This window comes from Mytilus californianus, unplaced genomic scaffold (assembly GCF_021869535.1).
Source record: "Mytilus californianus isolate M0D057914Y unplaced genomic scaffold, xbMytCali1.0.p SCAF_5, whole genome shotgun sequence".
Taxonomy (NCBI): domain Eukaryota; kingdom Metazoa; phylum Mollusca; class Bivalvia; order Mytilida; family Mytilidae; genus Mytilus; species Mytilus californianus.
In genome coordinates, this window is record NW_026262701.1 from 62398266 (window position 1) to 62417637 (window position 19372).

General features: G+C 32.8%; 2 protein-coding genes across 4 annotated transcripts in view; both read left to right on the forward strand.

The window, feature by feature from the left end:
• Positions 1–19372, forward strand: part of LOC127701179 (uncharacterized) — a 213226-nt gene that overhangs the window by 72367 nt on the left and 121487 nt on the right. The window lies entirely within an intron of this gene.
• Positions 1–19372, forward strand: part of LOC127701173 (uncharacterized) — a 152260-nt gene that overhangs the window by 5212 nt on the left and 127676 nt on the right. The window lies entirely within an intron of this gene.

Consider the following 19372-nt stretch of genomic DNA (forward strand, 5'->3'; position numbering starts at 1 on the left):
ATCATTTTTAGCTTTTCTTATCACTTGGTGTCCGTCATCCGTTGTCCGTCGTCGTAGTCTATCATCGTGTGTTTTTACAAAAATCTTCTCCTCTGAAACTACGGGGCAAAACTTAACCAAACTTGGCCACAATCATCATTGGGGTATCTAGTTTAAAAAAATGTGTCCGATGACCCTACCTGCCAACCAAGATGGCCAACATGGCTAAAAATAGAACATAGGGGTAAAATGCAAGTTTTGTCTATTATTTTGAAAACCGTTAAAAATAGTATGGTGACAGTTGTGAGACGATTTGAGAGGGCTTGATGTTGTAGATCAAAAATTGAAATATTGAAATACCGGTATTGGTGAAGAGTGGAGGTACCCAGTTGTACAAGTAACTGCTGATTTGGAACTAATTAGATTCAGGTTAAGAGTGGAGTTTCGCACTCATTCCAGTGTATATTGTCCTGTATATACTTTTAAGCTAAGGAAATTTTATAGGAGTGCCAGGGGGCAATTTGTTTATGTTGGCTATAATTTGAAACACTCACAATATCTAGTTGGTGAGATATATATGTAAAGATAGTTCTAATATGAAGATGATATAATGAGAGAGTATGGTGACAGATGTGAGACGATTTGAGAGGCTTGATGTTGTTGATAAAAAATTTAACTAATGGTGCAGAGTGGAGGTTCCCACTCCTACGAAGACGATATAACTAACATAATTTTTAGCAGATATTTGGGTACAGAGTGGCACACTAGACTTGTTTTGTATTTGCGATGATATTTCACTTAAATATGCTAGTGCGTGCTCTGTTGTGGAGAGTAAGCAAGTATGGAGTGATTCTGTTGAAAAACAGAAAAGGTGTAGCGTAGAGGATCCACCTCATACCAGTCTAACCTTGTGTTTGTTATAATTCTCTTTATGTTAGTGCGTGCTCTGTTATGTGGAGAAAATCAAGCAAGGAGTACACTTTGAAGTATAGGTCTTATCTTGGCAAGAATTGCTATCTATACTTCTAAATTAACGAGTTCCAATTTGTTAGCCGGCATGACGTAAAAACGACAAATCAAAGACAAATCAAAGAATTCAACTTTATATATAACTAATATAGGAAAATGGTGTTGTTTAAAAATTACACCATTCCAGGCCCCTTTGTTTTCCACATAATTAAAACTACCAATAAATAACGAGTTCAGGGTCGAATCCGATACCGATACCGATACCAATAGTATATGTCGCATGTAGAGTCCGGTTGTAGTTACCTTCTGTAAATCTTTCCTCTATCAGGAGAACCTGGGATTCTTCCGGTAGTTATTTTATATCTATGTTACACTATAGTACACTATTGAACAAGTCTGTTTTCTTCCACCTCAATACCACTTTTAATTTTGGTTAATTAGTTAAAAAAAACAATTTAGTTTATAGTAAAAGAGAGGCGAAGGATACTAAAGGGACATTCAAACTCACAAGTCTAAAATAAACTGACAATGCCATGGCTAAAAAAACAAAAAAAAAACAGAAAAAGACAGACAAACGACAGTACAAAATACAACATAGAAAACCAAAGACTGAGCAACACGAACCCCACCAAAAAATCGGGGTGATCTCAGGTGCCACGGAAGGGTAAACAGATTCTGCTCAACATGTGGCAACCGTCGTGTTGCTCATGTAAGTACAAACCAGGTGATATGTCTAATTCGGTAAGTCACATTCGGGGGAAGGGGAGGAGATTGTAGTTTCGACAATCGGAACATATCCGTCGTCATCTGTGAAACAGATATTCCATAACGGTCAACCAACTCGTGATGGACAGTTGGTGTCCGTAAAATTTACGAAGGGATGATTTCAACTTCACCACTTAGAACTCTTGGTTTAATAGCTTCCTTGGGAGCAGCAACACTCTATCAAGGAAATCATGATAGGAAACACAAGCCCTGGAATATCGTTTTAACTGGGAGATATATACTCCGTATACAGGCGCTTCTGGAATGTTGCTACATAAAAAGTTCACAATTGGGAAGCTGAAATCATCTCTTTTGTCGTAAAGTTTTGTTTTCAACCGACCCTCATTGTCAATTTCTAGATGTAAGTCAAGATATGAGGCAGACTTAACTGTATCTGTTGTATCCTTTATTCAAAGTCGATGGGATAGATGCGTTCAGAATAGTCACCAAATTTTGAATTATTTAGTGAAAGAACATCTATATGGCGGAAAGTGAAATAAAAGGATACTGCTAACTTCTTTTCTTTCTTCCTATTAAGAAGTTCCTGTATGAAGTCAGCCTCATATGAATAAAGGAACAAATCGGCAAGAAGAGGAGCACAGTTGGTTCCTTGGGAATGCCGATTGTTTGTTGAAAAACACGTCCTCCAAATGTAACAAATATGTTGTCAATCAAGAAATTACGAATCTTAAAAATGTCGTTTTCAGAGAATTTTTTAGTTTGAATCAGAGTGATTTTTTACAAAGTACGATTTATCCCTCCCTAAGACAAGAAACCTGTATCTACGTAAGCCATTCTTTTTGATGAAACAAAGCATGACCAACTCTTTCAATTTGTCTTTTAGTTTGGAATAGGGAATACTTGTGTAAAGTGTAGAAAAGTCAATTGTTTTAAAACTATTGCAAGATGAAAGAGTCTTAGATTGTATGTACTCTAAAAGATCTTTGGAATTTTTTAGTATCCACATCTGATTCAAACCACCTCTAGATTAGGTAGTTTCACAATAACTTTGAAGCCCGGTTTTGATTGCTGATAAAATAAATGTTAATAATTTAGAAAGAGGTTTCGTGGAGACCCAGCAATATACTATTGTTTGTAAGGACACTTCTGTAGTTTAGGTATCCAATACAGTGAAGGGAGATCCAGTTCTTCATCTTTGGTAAAAATTCCAAAGGAACATAGAACAGACCTATGATTATCCAGGATTTCCTCCTTGGTAAGTGTCGTGGGGGTATATGTGATGTTTCCAAGTGAATTGTCAATACCTATTGGCTAATTAGGGCCCCACCGAATGGCGGCCGCCGTATAGTGATCAGTCTGTCCGTCCATCCGTCCGTAACAAATCGTGTCCGCTCTATATCTAGAGAACCGTTATGATTTCAAAGTTTATACTTGACATGTATATTAACCAACACCAAAGGGTGTCATAATGTATGTTCAACTTCCTAGGTCAAAGGTCAAGGTCAAAAACTTTGGTTTTAATTGACAACCCCATGTCCTATGGTAAAGATCGTGTCCGCTCTATATCTTGAGAACCGTTATGATTTCAAAGTTTATACTTGATATGTATATTAACCAACACCAGAGGGTGTGTCATAATGTATGTACAACTTCCTAGGTCAAAGGTCAAGGTCAAAAACTTTGGTTTTAGTTGACAACCCCATGTCCTATGGTAAAGATCGTGTCCGCTCTATATCTTGAGAACTGTTATGATTTCAAAGTTTATACTTGATATGTATATAAACAAACACCAGAGGGTGTGTCATAATTTATGTACAACTTCCTAGGTCAAAGGTCAAGGTCAAAAACTTTGGTTTCATTTGACAACCCCATGTCCAATGATAAAGATACACATTTTTACCACACATTATTCACAGCGGGGCCCACAGAGATGGCTCCCATCTCAATGATATCTAGTTCATTTATCAAACAGGTTATGTAATGTGATTTACACCCAAAAACGATGTTGTTTGAGGCTTTATCTGTGGGGACAACATATTTGTCATGGAGGTAGGACAGGTGTTTTGCAACATTTGGGTCTTTAAAGATTGATGTAGCATTAGTGTTCATAAACCCATTCAGTTTTTATACGACCGCAGGTAGTATTATATTATGGTGTTGTCTGCGTCTGAAGACATTTTGGTTCGCAGAAAATAACGAGTATAGGTTCATGGATGGCTATGAAATTTTAGCATATTATAACCCCGTGAATTTCGGTATAACTCCGTGAATTTCGGCACGGGTTACATTAAAGTCTGTAGGTCTATAATCGACACTGTGGCTGCTTTAAACGCAAGACCATATACAATATATACAAATTTATTCACATGTGTACAGCTTGAGAGCTAGGGGAAGACTGCCCAAGCAACCGTTTACAAAACATAAATTAAGTCAAAGATAAGGGTATTAAAACATTATAAAAGGTTCTCATAAAATATAAATTATTGTCCAATCTTATGTAATAATAATCGGATTATTGTCCTCCGGCTAAACTTGGTAAAATAGCGATAATTGCTTCTTTTGTAGTTCGAGTGTTAGATACATGTATTATCTTTAGCACTTTTGACAGCCATCGGATTAAGTTGTAAAATAGTAAATCTATAATCTCTTTGGGTATTTGAAATAAAGAAACATTATATTTAAGAATAAAGAAACATTTTAAAACAAGAAATGTTCAATTTAAAACTAAAACGAGAGTTCATAGAAATATTGCATCTAAAACGAGAGTTCATATAAAGCACTTTTCGAATTATGGTAAAAGTTCATTTCCATTACGACAAACATATATTTAACAATAGAATTAATTAAACACAAAGAAATGTAAAAGGTTTGATAAACGGATTAATAAATTGTCACTATAGCACTTAAAATATATTGTCGGAATTAGCTTTATTTCTATTACACATTTGTCCAAATCTTCCTGGTTATATTCGCCACTACTCCACCTAAACTCGGTCTCCGAGTTTGCCGAATGAATTTTGTTATCGTCGTGGGTATCCTTTACCTCGCCGATGACGTTGCTGCGAATTGCCACGCGAGCAAATTGCAAGGGTCGAACGCACATCTCGGTTTGAATGTTTTATATCTAGATGTTGAATCTCGTGTCTACTGTTTACGTTCTCTTCCTTAAGTCTCTGAATTTCGTCTTCCATATCATTTAAGATGCGATTGTACTGCATGTCAGAATGTTTGAACTCCATTGTTAAGCGTTGTCTGGTGTTCGTTAAATTTAGGTTTTCCTCTTTCAGTTGAACTATTACTCTTTCCAAATGTTCATTTCTATCTGTATAACCACTTATTTCTTTTTCAAAAATTTTAGTTCTACTTGTATGTTCGGCTAATTCATGTTCGATCTTTTGAATTATCCGGCCATGTTCTAAACGTTCCAAATTTAATTTGTCCAAACTGTCACTCAACATTACATTATCCTTCACTACGGTATCCAATTTAGAATTTTCACACTTCAGCACAGCGATTTCTTTGATGAAGTTTCGGTTAGACACTTTCAACTTGTTAATGTGTAGTTTCGCGGATTCGTCCTGTATCCAGGAGCACGTAAAAGCGGAGAGTTCCTTGTCCTCGAGTTCTTGAAACGGAAATTGAGACATTTGTTTCTTCTCAATAAACATTTTCATTCGGTCGCTGTCTCTTTGAATTTTTGACTTTGATTTCTTCTTCGGTTTTGGGTTTTCACACGACTTAACGTGAAAACTACACATACGGGCAAAATGTCCATGATGTCTGCACTTGTAACAATAAGCGTTAGCTGCATAACACCGATGGTAGGTGAAAACGTTCAATGTCTTACCGCAATATTTGCACAGAAAGTCCAAATAGGTATCTGCTTTTCTCATCGGAAACGGATGTCTATTTCTGCAAGGCTGGTAATTCCAGGTTCCTTCCATATAGTTGCTTCTAGAGGTATTCATTACTAGTTTGGGGGAACTAGCTCAAGATCGTGCCGCGGGTACCTCAACCAATATATAACCGGGCGTTTTCCGTGTTATAGTAATTCAAAGACGGAATACCAATACTTTAAACTTTATTAGCAAGGTCCGGACAGTACCAGACCTAAGACCTAAACTGACTACAAAATAACATACAAAAGCATATATAGAAAACAGTTACTATAGCAAAGGATTAGTGTCCAAAGGATTAACTTGTCATCGTCAGAGTGATTTCCATTACGACAAACATATATTTAACAATAGAATTAATTAAACACAAAGAAATGTAAAAGGTTTGATAAACGGATTAATAAATTGTCACTATAGCACTTAAAATATATTGTCGGAATTAGCTTTATTTCTATTACACATTTGTCCAAATCTTCCTGGTTATATAAGGTTCCATACAACAAAAGCAGGGTTTGGATTGATTTTGGGAGTTATTATCTTAGCTGTTTTGTAATAAGGGGCCAGAAAGGGGCCAAAACCAATTATTTTGTCTGGTTTTAAGACAATTAATCGCGTATAAGAGATATTTCTTTGTTCAAAATTTTATCACAAGGTTTCACACCACAATAGGAAGGTTGGGATTAATTTTTGGGGTTATTGTCATAGCTGTTTAGGAATTAAGGGCTAAAAAGAGTCTAACAAAAACAATTTTTTGTCAGGTTCACAGACAATAACTTGAGTATAAGTGTATGGATCTCTATTAAATTTTAGCACAAGGTTCAATACCACAATAGAAAGGTTGGGATTTATTTTGGGGTTTATTGTCGTAGCTGTTTAGAAATTAGGGGCCAAAAACAAGCATTTTTCATGTTTCAGGACAATAATTGGTGTATAAGAGTATAGATTTCTATGAAATTTTAACACAAGGTTCCATACTTAAAAAGGAAAGTTTGGAATGATTTTTGGAGGGTCATGGCCCATACCGTTTAATAATTAAGGGTCGAAAAGGGGCCGAAAACAACTATTTTTCTGGTTTGCAGGCAATAACTTGAGTATAAGTGTATGGATCTCCATTCAATTTTAGCAGAAGGTTCCATACCACAATAGGAAGGTTGGGGTTTATTTTGGGGGTTATTAGTCCCCTACCGACGAAGTCGAAGGGGACTTTAGGTTTGCACTCTGTCCGTCCGTCCGTCCGTCTGTCCATCCGTCAGTCCGGCAAATCAGTTTTCCACACTTTTTTTCTTCGTTCTTGAAGATATTGATTTGATATTTGGTATATAGTTTTGCCAAGATCAAGTTCGAATTTTGTTCCGATCGGATGATTTAGTCCAGAGTTATGGACCATAACTCTGGACCATATCTAATGTTAGAGTACTATGTTAAACCATATTTCTGTACAAAGGATGATAACTCATTTTTGTCGAAAAAGCGAGACATAGCGATTCTACATTCCGTCGGCGTCGTCGTCGTCGTCGGCGGCGGCGTCCACAAATATTCACTCTGTGGTTAAAGTTTTTGAAATTTTAGTTACTTTCTTAAACTATCCTGGATTTCTACCAAACTTAGACAAAAGCTTGTTTATGATCATAAAATAATATTCAAAAGTAAATTTTGTAAAAAAAAAATCCATTTTTTCCGTATTTTACTTATAAAAAGTAAAATCACAAAAATACTGAACTCCGAGGAAAATTCAAAAAGGAAAGTCCCCAATTAAATGGCAAAATAAAAAAAAACCAAACATATCAAACGAATGGATAACAACTGTCATATTCCTGACTTGGTACAGGCATTTTCTTATGTAGAAAATGGTGGATTGAACCTGGTTTTATAGCTAGCTAAACCTCTCACTTGTATGACAGTCGCATCAAATTCCATTATATTGACAACGATGCGTGAACAAAACAAACAGACACAATAGGTAAAAATGTCAAAAATAGGGGTACAGCAGTCAACATTGTGTTATCATCTTAATCACTATAAAAACAAACAAATGTAATGAAGAAGCACAAAAAGGCATACATCAAATTTAAAATCCTCATTTTGCTTATATTATACGATTTTATTTATCTATGTAAAATCCACCCATAAAGGATGGAAGGTTTTAAGTACTGGCGTAAAATCGCGCGTTTGAAATTCGCACAGGTAGACATAAAATAATTTTGTCGTTCAAAGTATGAGGGGATACATAAATACAGAGTCACGTAAAATGGATATAACAAAAAACAGACTTAACAGTAAAAGTAATATTAATAAATAAAATAAAATGATTGTGTAGTACAAAGTATGACGATATACATAAGTACAGAGTCACGTCAAATGTATATCACAAAAACCAGACTAAACAGTAAAAGTAATATTAATAAATAAAATAATATAAATGGACTTAGTTTTTCTGCCAGGAAACATTACATTCACTATGTGGTTAAAACTTTTAAAATTTTAACAACTTTCTTAAACTATCCTGGATTTGTACCAAACTTGGACAGAAGCTTGTTTATGATTAAAAGCTATTATCTAGAAGGAAATTTTGTTAAAATTTTGTTCCATTTTTTCCGTATTTTACTTATAAATGGACTTAGTTTTTCTTCCAGTTAACATTACATACAGTCTGCAGTTTAAGTTTTTAAAACATTTATTAGATTCATAAACTATCCTGGATTTTTACCAAACTTGGACAGAAGCTACTTACAATCAAAAGATAGTATAGAGAGGAATATTTTTATTAATTGTTTCCTCATTTTTGTTGAGCCTGCGATTAACAGCAAAAGTAGGCGAGACACTGACACCCTTACGAATTTTTTAAAAGACATTCTTTGGTAAATTATTTGAAGAATTTTTTGTCAGGTTTGTTTGTTATTTTGTATAAACTAATTTTCTGAATGCTATATATATATATATATATATATATATATATATATATATAAAAATTATGAAGTGAAATCCTTTAATTAGATAATAATCTATTTTTATTAATGTATATATTACATTACATTGTGTAGATAAAAATTGTTGACATTTTATAGATAAGTTACAAACCTATATTAGTTTGTGACAAATAAATGAAAAAATATTTGGAACTATTAATTATATTTGTATGGCAAGCCGTTGTGGAATTTATTCCCTATTTATTAATATTAAAAAATCATTTATTAATATTAAAAAATGATTTTTTAATATTAATAAATCGAATTTTTAATATTAAAAAATACTGTCATTTTTTAATATTAATAAATGAATATTTAATATTAAAAAATCATTTATTAATATTAAAAAATCATTTTTTAATATTAAATATTCAGTCTGATTTTTTAATATTAATAAATGAATTTTTAATATTAAATAATACGCTGATTTTTTAATATTAAAAAATCAACATCAATATTACCTTAGCGTTTAATATAAGGCAAACCAATCATTTATCTGTCAAACGCTTAATAATAAATGATGATTATTGGACAAGTCGGTCCGGAGAAATTTTGGACCGACTATGTTAAGTCAACTCGGACCATCTTATATCGACCCAGACAAGTAATTAAGGAAAGTTCGAACTATTTAATGATTATAAACCATTAAATATTGAATTTTGAATTAAATTTTCTTTTAAAATCGTGCATTAAATTTGCCAAAATAATTTCAAATTATAATTTGATCCATGTGAATCCTACGGAAGCGTATTATGAACAAAACAAATTAGCATTGACCAATATTTGGCAAACATATAGACTAAGCAACTTTTTCGTATGGCAAGCCGTTGTGGAATTTATTCAGTGTAACACTCTGAATGTAATTTTTTTACTCTTCTGGTGATAGCCACGTGGTTAAATATTCTGCATTGCCCCTATCAGAGCTTTGAAAAGATCTATTCATATCAATATTTAAGTTCATGAAAAAATCAAAACATAGTGTCACATTCATGTTTACCATTGACTAAATTCTCGATCGATTTATTTACTTGGGCCAACATAAGCGATTTGTAGGTATTTTTTTGTTAGTCAAATAGGACACGGAATTTCAACCGTTCCATTTTTTACATTTCAAATATCTGTAATACGATTTCCGTAACCTGGAGTCTGGACTAAGCAAACATACAAACTATTAGTCCCATGCATACAGTTACCTTGTTTCTTCTGTCAAAAATTTGAACCGTGTTTAGGTTAAACTAGTAGTACAGTGACACGATATTTCTTTATAGCAATATAAAGAATAAGGAGGTGTTATGTGGTAATATATGATTGCCAATAAGACAACTATTCCACCAAAGTTCAAATGAATTGGGTGTAAGCAATTATAGACAACTGTTCGTCCATCAACAATAAGAAAAATATAGGGACATAGTAAAAAATAAAATGGGCACATTTGTTTCGAAGTCGAACTTTTGACATGTCAAATCTAAAAATGTCGACTTTAACTCAAATTTTTGACTTTTCAAATCTCGAAATTTTGACTGTAATCTGAAATTTTGACTTTTGAAATCTTGAAATATCGACTTTTTTAAAAAGTATTACAACTTTAATATAAGTATTCAAACACAGCTATTACAATTTTAGAAGGAGATGACATGGACGCAAATAAATAAATAAAGCGTCATCCAAACATTTTGTCAATTTATATTCAGAAATAGTTTTGTTCTCTTTAATAATGATATGGATTAACATTTAAGATTGAAGAGTTTAATTCGGAAGGAGCATGCGTGTTGACAGAAAAAAAAATGTTATTTTCCCATATTCCATGTTTTAGTGTCCACGACTCTGTCATAGGGTCGTCACATCTAAGGACATTTTGCATCCTATGTTTTATGATTGGGTTAAAAGTCCTGTTCGGTATCCCAAAAGCAGGTCAACGACTTTGCCTTGTTGAAACAATGGTAAATCAAGTGGCAAAATATGCCATGCATATTCAGGACGACTCATGAGCTCCTCAGTTTTCTAGTTTTAGAACATATAAACATATAAATACTGAGAAGTTGAAATTTCCAGATTCTAAAACTTGAAATTTTGGGTTTATTTTGAGTTTAAAGTCTAAATTTTGACTTTATAAAGCTGAAATTTCGACTTTTCAAAAAGTCAAAACTTTCAACTTTCTAAAAGCCGAAATTTCAAAATTTCTAATAGCTAAAATTTCCAATTAAAGTCAAAATTTCGAGATTTGAAAAGTTGAAAATTCGATGTTTCAATAAGATTTGATTTGTCAAAATTTCGAATTTGAAACAAAAGTTCAATGGCAATTTTAATTCTAGTTTGTCCCAAATATGATTCCGTAGTATCCAAATTTCATCAAGTTTATCATAAAACTTAATTCATACCCAGAAAAAAAAACCTTGTGAAGTGGATGCTGATTATAGTGTGTGATACACAGCGTTATCTAGTTTGTTCTTATGTTGTGCCGTTATACCACTGTCAAAGGTTCATGGGTTAATGGGTTCTCACATACATGTTTAATGTTTTACTCCGGTACATTGTCTAAGTCATGAGCCGTAGTTCAGTGGTTGTCGTTGGTTCCTGTCTGTCATGATATTTTATTTCGTAAAAGCCGTTAGTTTTCTAAGAAACGTTGTTTCATTTTTCATGGCGGGGTCTATTATAACCACCTATACCAGTGTATATGAAGTCTAGGTACTTGTTAAATGTCAAACAAAAAAACTCTTATAGTCAAATGAGGTACTTGTTAAATGTCCTCAATTAAAAGAAGGTATTCGATAATTGTCCAATATTTGTAGCAGGTCCTTGATGAATGTCCTATAGTTATAGCAGGTACTTGTTGAATGTCCTATAGCTATAGCAGGTACTTGTTGAATATCCTTTTGGTATACTAGGTTCTTACTGAATGTCCTACAGATATAGTAGGTACTTGTTGAATGTCCTATAGTTATATCAGGTATTTGTTGAATGTCCTATAGTTATAGCAGGTACTTATTGAATGTCCTATAGTTAAAGCAGGTACTTGTTGAATGTCTTATAGCTATAGCAGGTACTTGTTGAATATCCTATCGGTATACTAGGTTCTTATTGAATGTCCTTTATATATAGCAGGTACGTGTTGAATTTCCTTTTTGACAGTAGGAACTTGTTGAATATCATAGTTATAGCCGGTAGTTAATGAATGTCCAATATAATTACTAGGTAGTTGATGAATGTTCTTTACGTATAGCAGGTACCTGTTGATTATACTATACCTGTAGCAGGTACTTGTTGAATTTCCTATGTCTATAGCAGGTACTTTTTGAATATCGGTATAGTAGGCTCTTTTTGAATGTCCTAAACATATAGCAGTTACGTGTTGAATTTGCTTTTTTTATAGTATGAACTTGTTGAATGTCCTATAGTTATAGCAGGTACTTGTTGAATGTCCTAAAGTTATAGCAGGTACTCGATGAATTTCCTATATCTATAGCAGGTACTTTTTGAATATCCTATCGGTTAAGTAGGCTCTTGTTGAATGTCTTAGACACATAGCAGTTACGTGTTCAATTTGCTTTTTTATAGTATGAACTTAATGTATGTCATTTAGTTAGTTATAACAGTCACTTGTTGAATGTCCTATATTTATAGCAAGTCTTGTTGAAAATCCTATTGGTATAGTAGGTTCTTGTTGAATGGCCTATAGATTTAGGAGTTACGTGTTGAATATCCTATAGATATAGCAGGTACTTGTTGAATGTCTTATAGTCATAGCAGGTACTTCTTGAATGTCCTATAGTTAAAGCAGGTACTTGTTGAATGTCTTATAGCTATAGCAGGTACTTGTTGAATATCCTATCGGTATACTAAGTTCTTATTGAATGTCCTACAGATATAGTTGGTACTTGTTGAATGTCCTATAGTTATATCAGGTATTTGTAGAATGTCCTATAGTAATAACAGGTATTTGTTGAATATCCTATTGGTATTGTAGGTTCTTGTTGAATGTCCTACAGATAAAGCAGGTACTTGTTGAATGTTCTATAGCTATAATAGGTAATTGATGAATATCCTATTGGTATAGAAGGTTCATGTTGAATGTCCTATAGTTGTAGAAGGTACTTGTTGAATGTCCTATAGTCATAACAGGTACTCGTTAAATGTCCTATTGCTATAGCAGGTACTTGTGGAATATCCTATAGCTTTAGCAGGTACCTGTTGAATATCCTATCGGTAAAGTAGGTACTCATTGAATGTCCTATATATATAGCAGGTACGTGTTGATTTTCCTTTTTTACAGTAGGAACTTGTTGAATATCATAGTTATAGCCGGTAGTTGATGAATGTCCAATATAATTACTAGGTAGTTGATGAATGTTCTTTACGTATAGCAGGTACCTGTTGATTATACTATACCTGTAGCAGGTACTTGTTGAATTTCCTATATCTATAGCAGGTACTTTTTGAATATCGGTATAGTAGGCTCTTGTTAAATGTCCTAAACATATAGCAGTTACGTGTTGAATTTGCTTTTTTTATAGTATGAACTTGTTGAATGTCCTATAGTTATAGCAGGTACTTGTTGAATGTCCTAAAGTTATAGCAGGTACTCGATGAATTTCCTATATCTATAGCAGGTACTTTTTGAATATCCTATCGGTTAAGTAGGCTCTTGTTGAATGTCTTAGACACATAGCAGTTACGTGTTGAATTTGCTTTTTTTTAGTATGAACTTGTTGAATGTCATTTAGTTATAACAGGTACTTGTTAAATGTCCTATATTTATAGCAAGTACTTGTTGAGAATCCTATTGGTATAGTAGGTTCTTGTTGAATGGCCTATAGATTTAGGAGTTACGTGTTGAATATCCTATAGATAAAGCAGGTACTTGTTGAATGTCTTGTAGTCATAGCAGGTACTTTTTGAATGTCCTAAACATATAGCAGGTACTTGCTGAATGTAATATAGTTATAGCAGTTACTTGTTGAATGTCCTAAAGTTATAGCAGGTACTCGATGAATTTCCTATATCTATAGCAGGTACTTTTTGAATATCCTATCGGTTAAGTAGGCTCTTGTTGAATGTCTTAGACACATAGCAGTTACTTGTTGAATTTGCTTTTTTATAGTATGAACTTGTTGTATGTCATTTAGTTATAACAGTTACTTGTTGAATGTCCTATATTTATAGCAAGAACTTGTTGAAAATCCTATTTATATATTAGGTTCTTGTTGAATGGCCTATAGATTTAGGAGTTAAGTGTTGAATATCCTATAGATATAGCAGGTACTTGTTGAATGTCTTATACTCATAGCAGGTACTTGTTTAATGTCCTATAGTTAAAGCAGGTACTTGTTGAATGTCTTATAGCTATAGCAGGTACTTGTTGAATGTCTTGTAGTCATAGCAGGTACTTTTTGAATGTCCTAAACATATAGCAGGTACTTGCTGAATGTAATATAGTTATAGCAGTTTCTTGTTGAATGTCCTAAAGTTATAGCAGGTACTCGATGAATTTCCTATATCTATAGCAGGTACTTTTTGAATATCCTATCGGTATTGGGCTCTTGTTGAATGTCCTAGACATATAGCAGTTACGTGTTAAATTTGCTTTTTTATAGTATGAAAACTTGTTTGATGTCCTATTGCTATAGCAGGTACTTGTTGAATATCCTATTGGTATAGAAGGTTCTTATTGAATGTCCAACATATATAGTAGGTACTTGTTGAATGTCCTATAGTTATATCAGGTATTTGTTGAATGTCCTGTATTAATAGCAGGTACTTGTTGAATATCCTATTGGTAAAGTAGGTTCTAGTTGAATGTCCTATAAATATAGCAGGTACTTGTTGAATGTCCTATAGATATAGCACATACTTGTTGAATTTTCAATAGCTATAATAGGCGTGTTGAATATCCTATCGGTATAGTATGTTGTAGTTGAATATCCTATAGACATAGCAGGTACTTGTTGAATGTCTTATAGTTATAGCAGGTTCTTGTTAAATGTCCTATAGTTGTAGAAGGTACTTGTTGAATGTCCTATAGTTATAACAGGTACTTGTTGAATGTCCTATAGCTTTAGCAGGTACCTGTTGAATATCCTGTTGGTAAAGTAGGTACTCTTAGAATGTCCTATTTATATAGCAGGTACGTGTTGAATTTCCTTTTGTTATAGTAGGAACTTGTTGAATATCATATTTTAAGCCGGTAATTGATGAATGTCCAATATTATTACTAGGTAGTTGATGAATGTCCAATATTATTACTAGGTAGTTGATTAATGTTCTTTACATATAGCAGGTACCTGTTGATTATACTATAGCTATAGCAGGTACCTGATGAATTTCATATAGATATAGCAGGTACGTGTTGAATTTCCTTTTGTTATAGTAGGAACTTGTTGTATATCATAGTTCAAACCGGTAATTGATGAATGTCCAATATTATTACTAGGTAGTTGATGAATGTCCAATATTATTACTAGGTAGTTGATGAATGTTCTTTACATATAGCAGGTACCTGTTGATTATACTATAGCTATAGCAGGTACTAGTTGAATTTCATATAGATATAGCAGGTACGTGTTGAATTTCTTATTGTTATAGTAGGAACCTTTTGAATGTCCTATACATATAGCAGGTACTTTTTGAATGTCTTATAGTTATAGCAGGTACTCGATGCATTTCCTATATCTATAGCAGGTACTTTTTGAATATCCTATCGGTATAGTAGGCTCTTGTTGAATGTCCTAGGCATATAGCAGTTACTTGTTGAAAATGCTTTTTTATAGTATGAATTTGTTGAATGTCCTATAGTTATAACAGGTACTTGTTGAATATCCTATATTTGTAGCAAGTACTTGTTGAAAATCATATTGGTATAGTAGGTAGTTGTTGAATAGCCTATATATTTAGGAGTTACCTGTTGGATATCCTATATACATAGCAGGTACTTGTTGAATGTCCTATAGTTATAGCAGGTACTTATTGAATGTCCTAAAGTTATAGCGGGTACTTGTTGAATATCATATAGTCATGGCAGGTACTTGTTGACTGTCCTATAGTTATAGCAGGTACTTGTTGGATATCCTATTGCTATAGCAGGTACTTGTTGAATGTCTTATAGTCATAGCAGGTACTTGTTGAATGTCCTATAGTTATAGCAGGTATTTATTGAATGTCCTAAAGTTATAGCAGGTACTTGTTGAATATCATATAGTCATGGCAGGTACTTGTTGAATGTCCTATAGTTATAGCAGGTACCAGAAATAAAGGTAGGTATGGCCTCTAAAATGTTCCATAGCACTTATACCCCTAGGAGTGTGTCAGGAAAGAGAAGGGGATTGGGGTATTCTTGTATGGCACATAGCTGAAGGGGGATTTTCTCGCTTTGTTGAAGACCCATTGGTGGCCTTCGGCTGTTTTCTGCTCTATGGTCGGGCTGTTGTCTCTTTGACATTTTCCCCATTTCCATCCTCAATTTATTTTTATGCCCCACCTACGATAGTAGAGGGGCATTATGTTTTCTGGTCCGTTTGTCCGTCCGTTCGTCCGTCCCGCTTCAGGTTAAAGTTTTTGGTCAAGGTAGTTTTTGATGAAGGTGAAGTCCAATCAACTTGAAACTCAGTACACATGTTCCCTATGATATGATCTATAATTTTAATGCCAAATTAGAGATTTTACCCCAATTTCACGGTCCACTGAACATAGAAATGATAGTGCGAGTTGGGCATCCGTGTACTATGGACATATTCTTGTTTTATATCTACTATTGCCCGCTGGGAAAACTAAGAGATTCTCCATTGGGGCCATGGTACTAGAAAATGGTAATGGTCTCTAAAATGGAATATAGCATTTAAAACCCTACAACTGTACGAGTTTGTCAGCAAAGGTTAATGCGGACCCGGAATGTTACATAGTCCAACTTTTATATTGCCTGCTGACCAAACTAAGAGATTTTCTACGTGGGCCATGGGAATAGAGGTAGAGGTTGGCATGTCTCAAAGCAATTAAAGCTTAGACCCATACGTGTGTGTCAGCAAAGAATGGGAGTTTGGGTATCCTGGTATGGCAAATATGCCAACTTTCCTATTCCCCACTGGCCAAACTAAGATATTTTCCATGTGGCCCACGGTTACCAGAAGTAGAGGTAGGCATGGTCTCTAAAATTACCCATAGCACTAGACCTGTAAAAGTTTTGAAGCATATGGTAGGAGGTGTCTGGTTTGTCACAAAGACTACATGAACTATCACCTGCTGGCCAAAGTAAGTGATTCACCACATGGGCCATGTTATAGAGGTAGAGGTAGAGTTATGCATGACCTCTATTATGGACCAAATCATTTATACATTTAAAAACTATAAACCAAATTTATTAAAAAATATCTTACACAGTTATTTTTTCTGAGACTTATTTTTCTACATTCCAATTCACTATTACAGCATGTTTTTTGTTGTCTCTTAAACACCACAAAGGACCTCCTTTGAGCACAAAAAAAGCACAATGTAGCACATAGGACCACAAAGGACCTTATAATCATTTTTTTGTAAGGAAATAATAATTTTTTAAATCTCTATTTCAGAAATGTCAATATATGCTTTGCTTTATCAAATTTTATTTTGGACAAAAACAAAGCATCTACAGAAATGTTCTTACTTTATACGAATCTTAAATTGCTATGAGGAACAAAAAGTGCACATGGTGCAATAAAAAAGGTGCAGTAAAAAAGGACTGTACAGCTGTCTTTTGGGAATATGTTTCGTTGGGCTGTTTGATGAAAATATACCTGTTGCCGTCTAGATAACCCCGATAAGTAACTATAATAAAAGTGTATCATCATGCCGTGAAATGTATGGCCTTGAAAAATGTATTTATGATAAACTCTCTTATTTTATACCTTTTGGATGAAATGGTTTCTATTTCTCCCTTTTTTACATCAATTTTAACGATGACCGGTGTCTTTGGTCGCCGCTTGTGTGGTCTAGACTTAGAACACTTGTATATTTTGCATATATCGTATTCTTTATTCTACATTGGCTAGGTTGAGATCTCACAATATATGTTTAACCCCGCCGCATTTGGCCTTTGTTAGTCTTGTATACTTTTTAACTTTAGTTTATTCATATGTTTTGGAGTTTAGTGTGAAGTCCATTTTCACTGAACTTTCTTTTCTTAATGTTCTTCGTCTAGTTTCAAGAGCTCTAAATTAATTATGGGACGTCACCTAACCACATAGAGGTAATATACATTAATTATTGTAGAAGGCTTATTTTCTGGGACCTTTTTTTTTATTACCATGTTTTTCTATTAAATGGGCAGCTTTTTATTAATATGTTTATGTTTAGTAATGTTTTTAACTTGTATTTTCATAAAATATTATAAAAAAAAAATGTTTTATAGATTTCAGTAATAAAATAACCCAACTGATTGTCTAAAAAGATAAGTCCTTTCTTAAATTTAATCAAAAAACAGTTTTCTTATCACTGGATTGTGATTTTTGTCGTGTGTTAAAATATGCAAGTCAATGTAAAAAGTGATTATTAGAATAAAAGATTAGAGAAAAAGATAAAAAAAAAAACCCAGCAACCGTAAGAATATAAATCTTTCAAAATTTCGTTTTCGTGTATGAATTAATTTATTGTTTTGAATAGTCATAAAAATAACTTTTATTACTTTTTTCCTGTTATGTCAGCTTGCCATTTATTGGGGGTAGTTGTTTTTGAAATTAAACGTATGTCAAATATTAACAATATCATGAATATAACAGGTAAAGCTTTGATAATCTGGTCACCTGACTGTAATTACATTTACCTGTTAAAATCAAACTTATTTTGTTCAAGATTTAGAAACAGAACGAAAAGCAACTCTTTTCCAGGTTTTCTCTTCTTTCTTAGTAGCGAGTACACATACATTTAGTATTTCCGACAATGTACATTTATTGTTTATATCCTACAATTTATTATTGACGCTTTAATGGTTAGTTTTTAAATCCAAGTCTGATTTTTTACATTTTTTAAAGAAATCTACATAGTTTTAACCGCTGACCGCGAAGTTGATCGAAATTGAACTGTCACGGCAGAAACAGAAATATTCTCATTACCGATTGCTCAATATGGAGGTGGAGTACAAGAGGCATTATTTGTACAAGTAAAAATAAACAAAACTTTATTTTTGAACTTGTTATTTATGCAACAATTAGTTGATGCAGGATAAAAGCCGGTGTTTCGTAGATATTGTTGTTATTCATATTTTCCACTGATCTAGTTCAGCTACATGCTTGCAGTAACGTATGATCATCGTATATAAAAGCGCTCAAACAACTCTTATATGTAGGTGGCGTATTTATTAATATTAGAAAATGATTTTTTAATATTAAAAAATCAAGCTGAATATTTAATATTAAATATTCATTTTTTAATATTAAAAAATAAGACCATTTATTAATATTAGAAAATGAATTTTTAATATTAAAAAATGATTTATTAATATTAAAAAATGATTTTTTAATATTAATAAATAGGATCTATTTTTTAATATTACAAATTATTTTTTAATATTAATAAATCGAATATTTAATATTAAAAATTGAATATTTAATATTAATAAATAAAACCCATTTATTAATATTAAAAATTACCTATTTATTAATATTAAAAAATATTTATTAATATTAAAAAATCGATTTATTAATATTAAAAAATAATATTTAATATTAATAAATGATTTTTTAATATTAATAAATAGGGAATAAATTCCACAACGGCTTGCCATAGATTTGATTATAATTTGAAAATAGATATACACTGTATTACATCATATCTAATTTTAGAGAACTATTAATCATATCTAATGTTAAAATG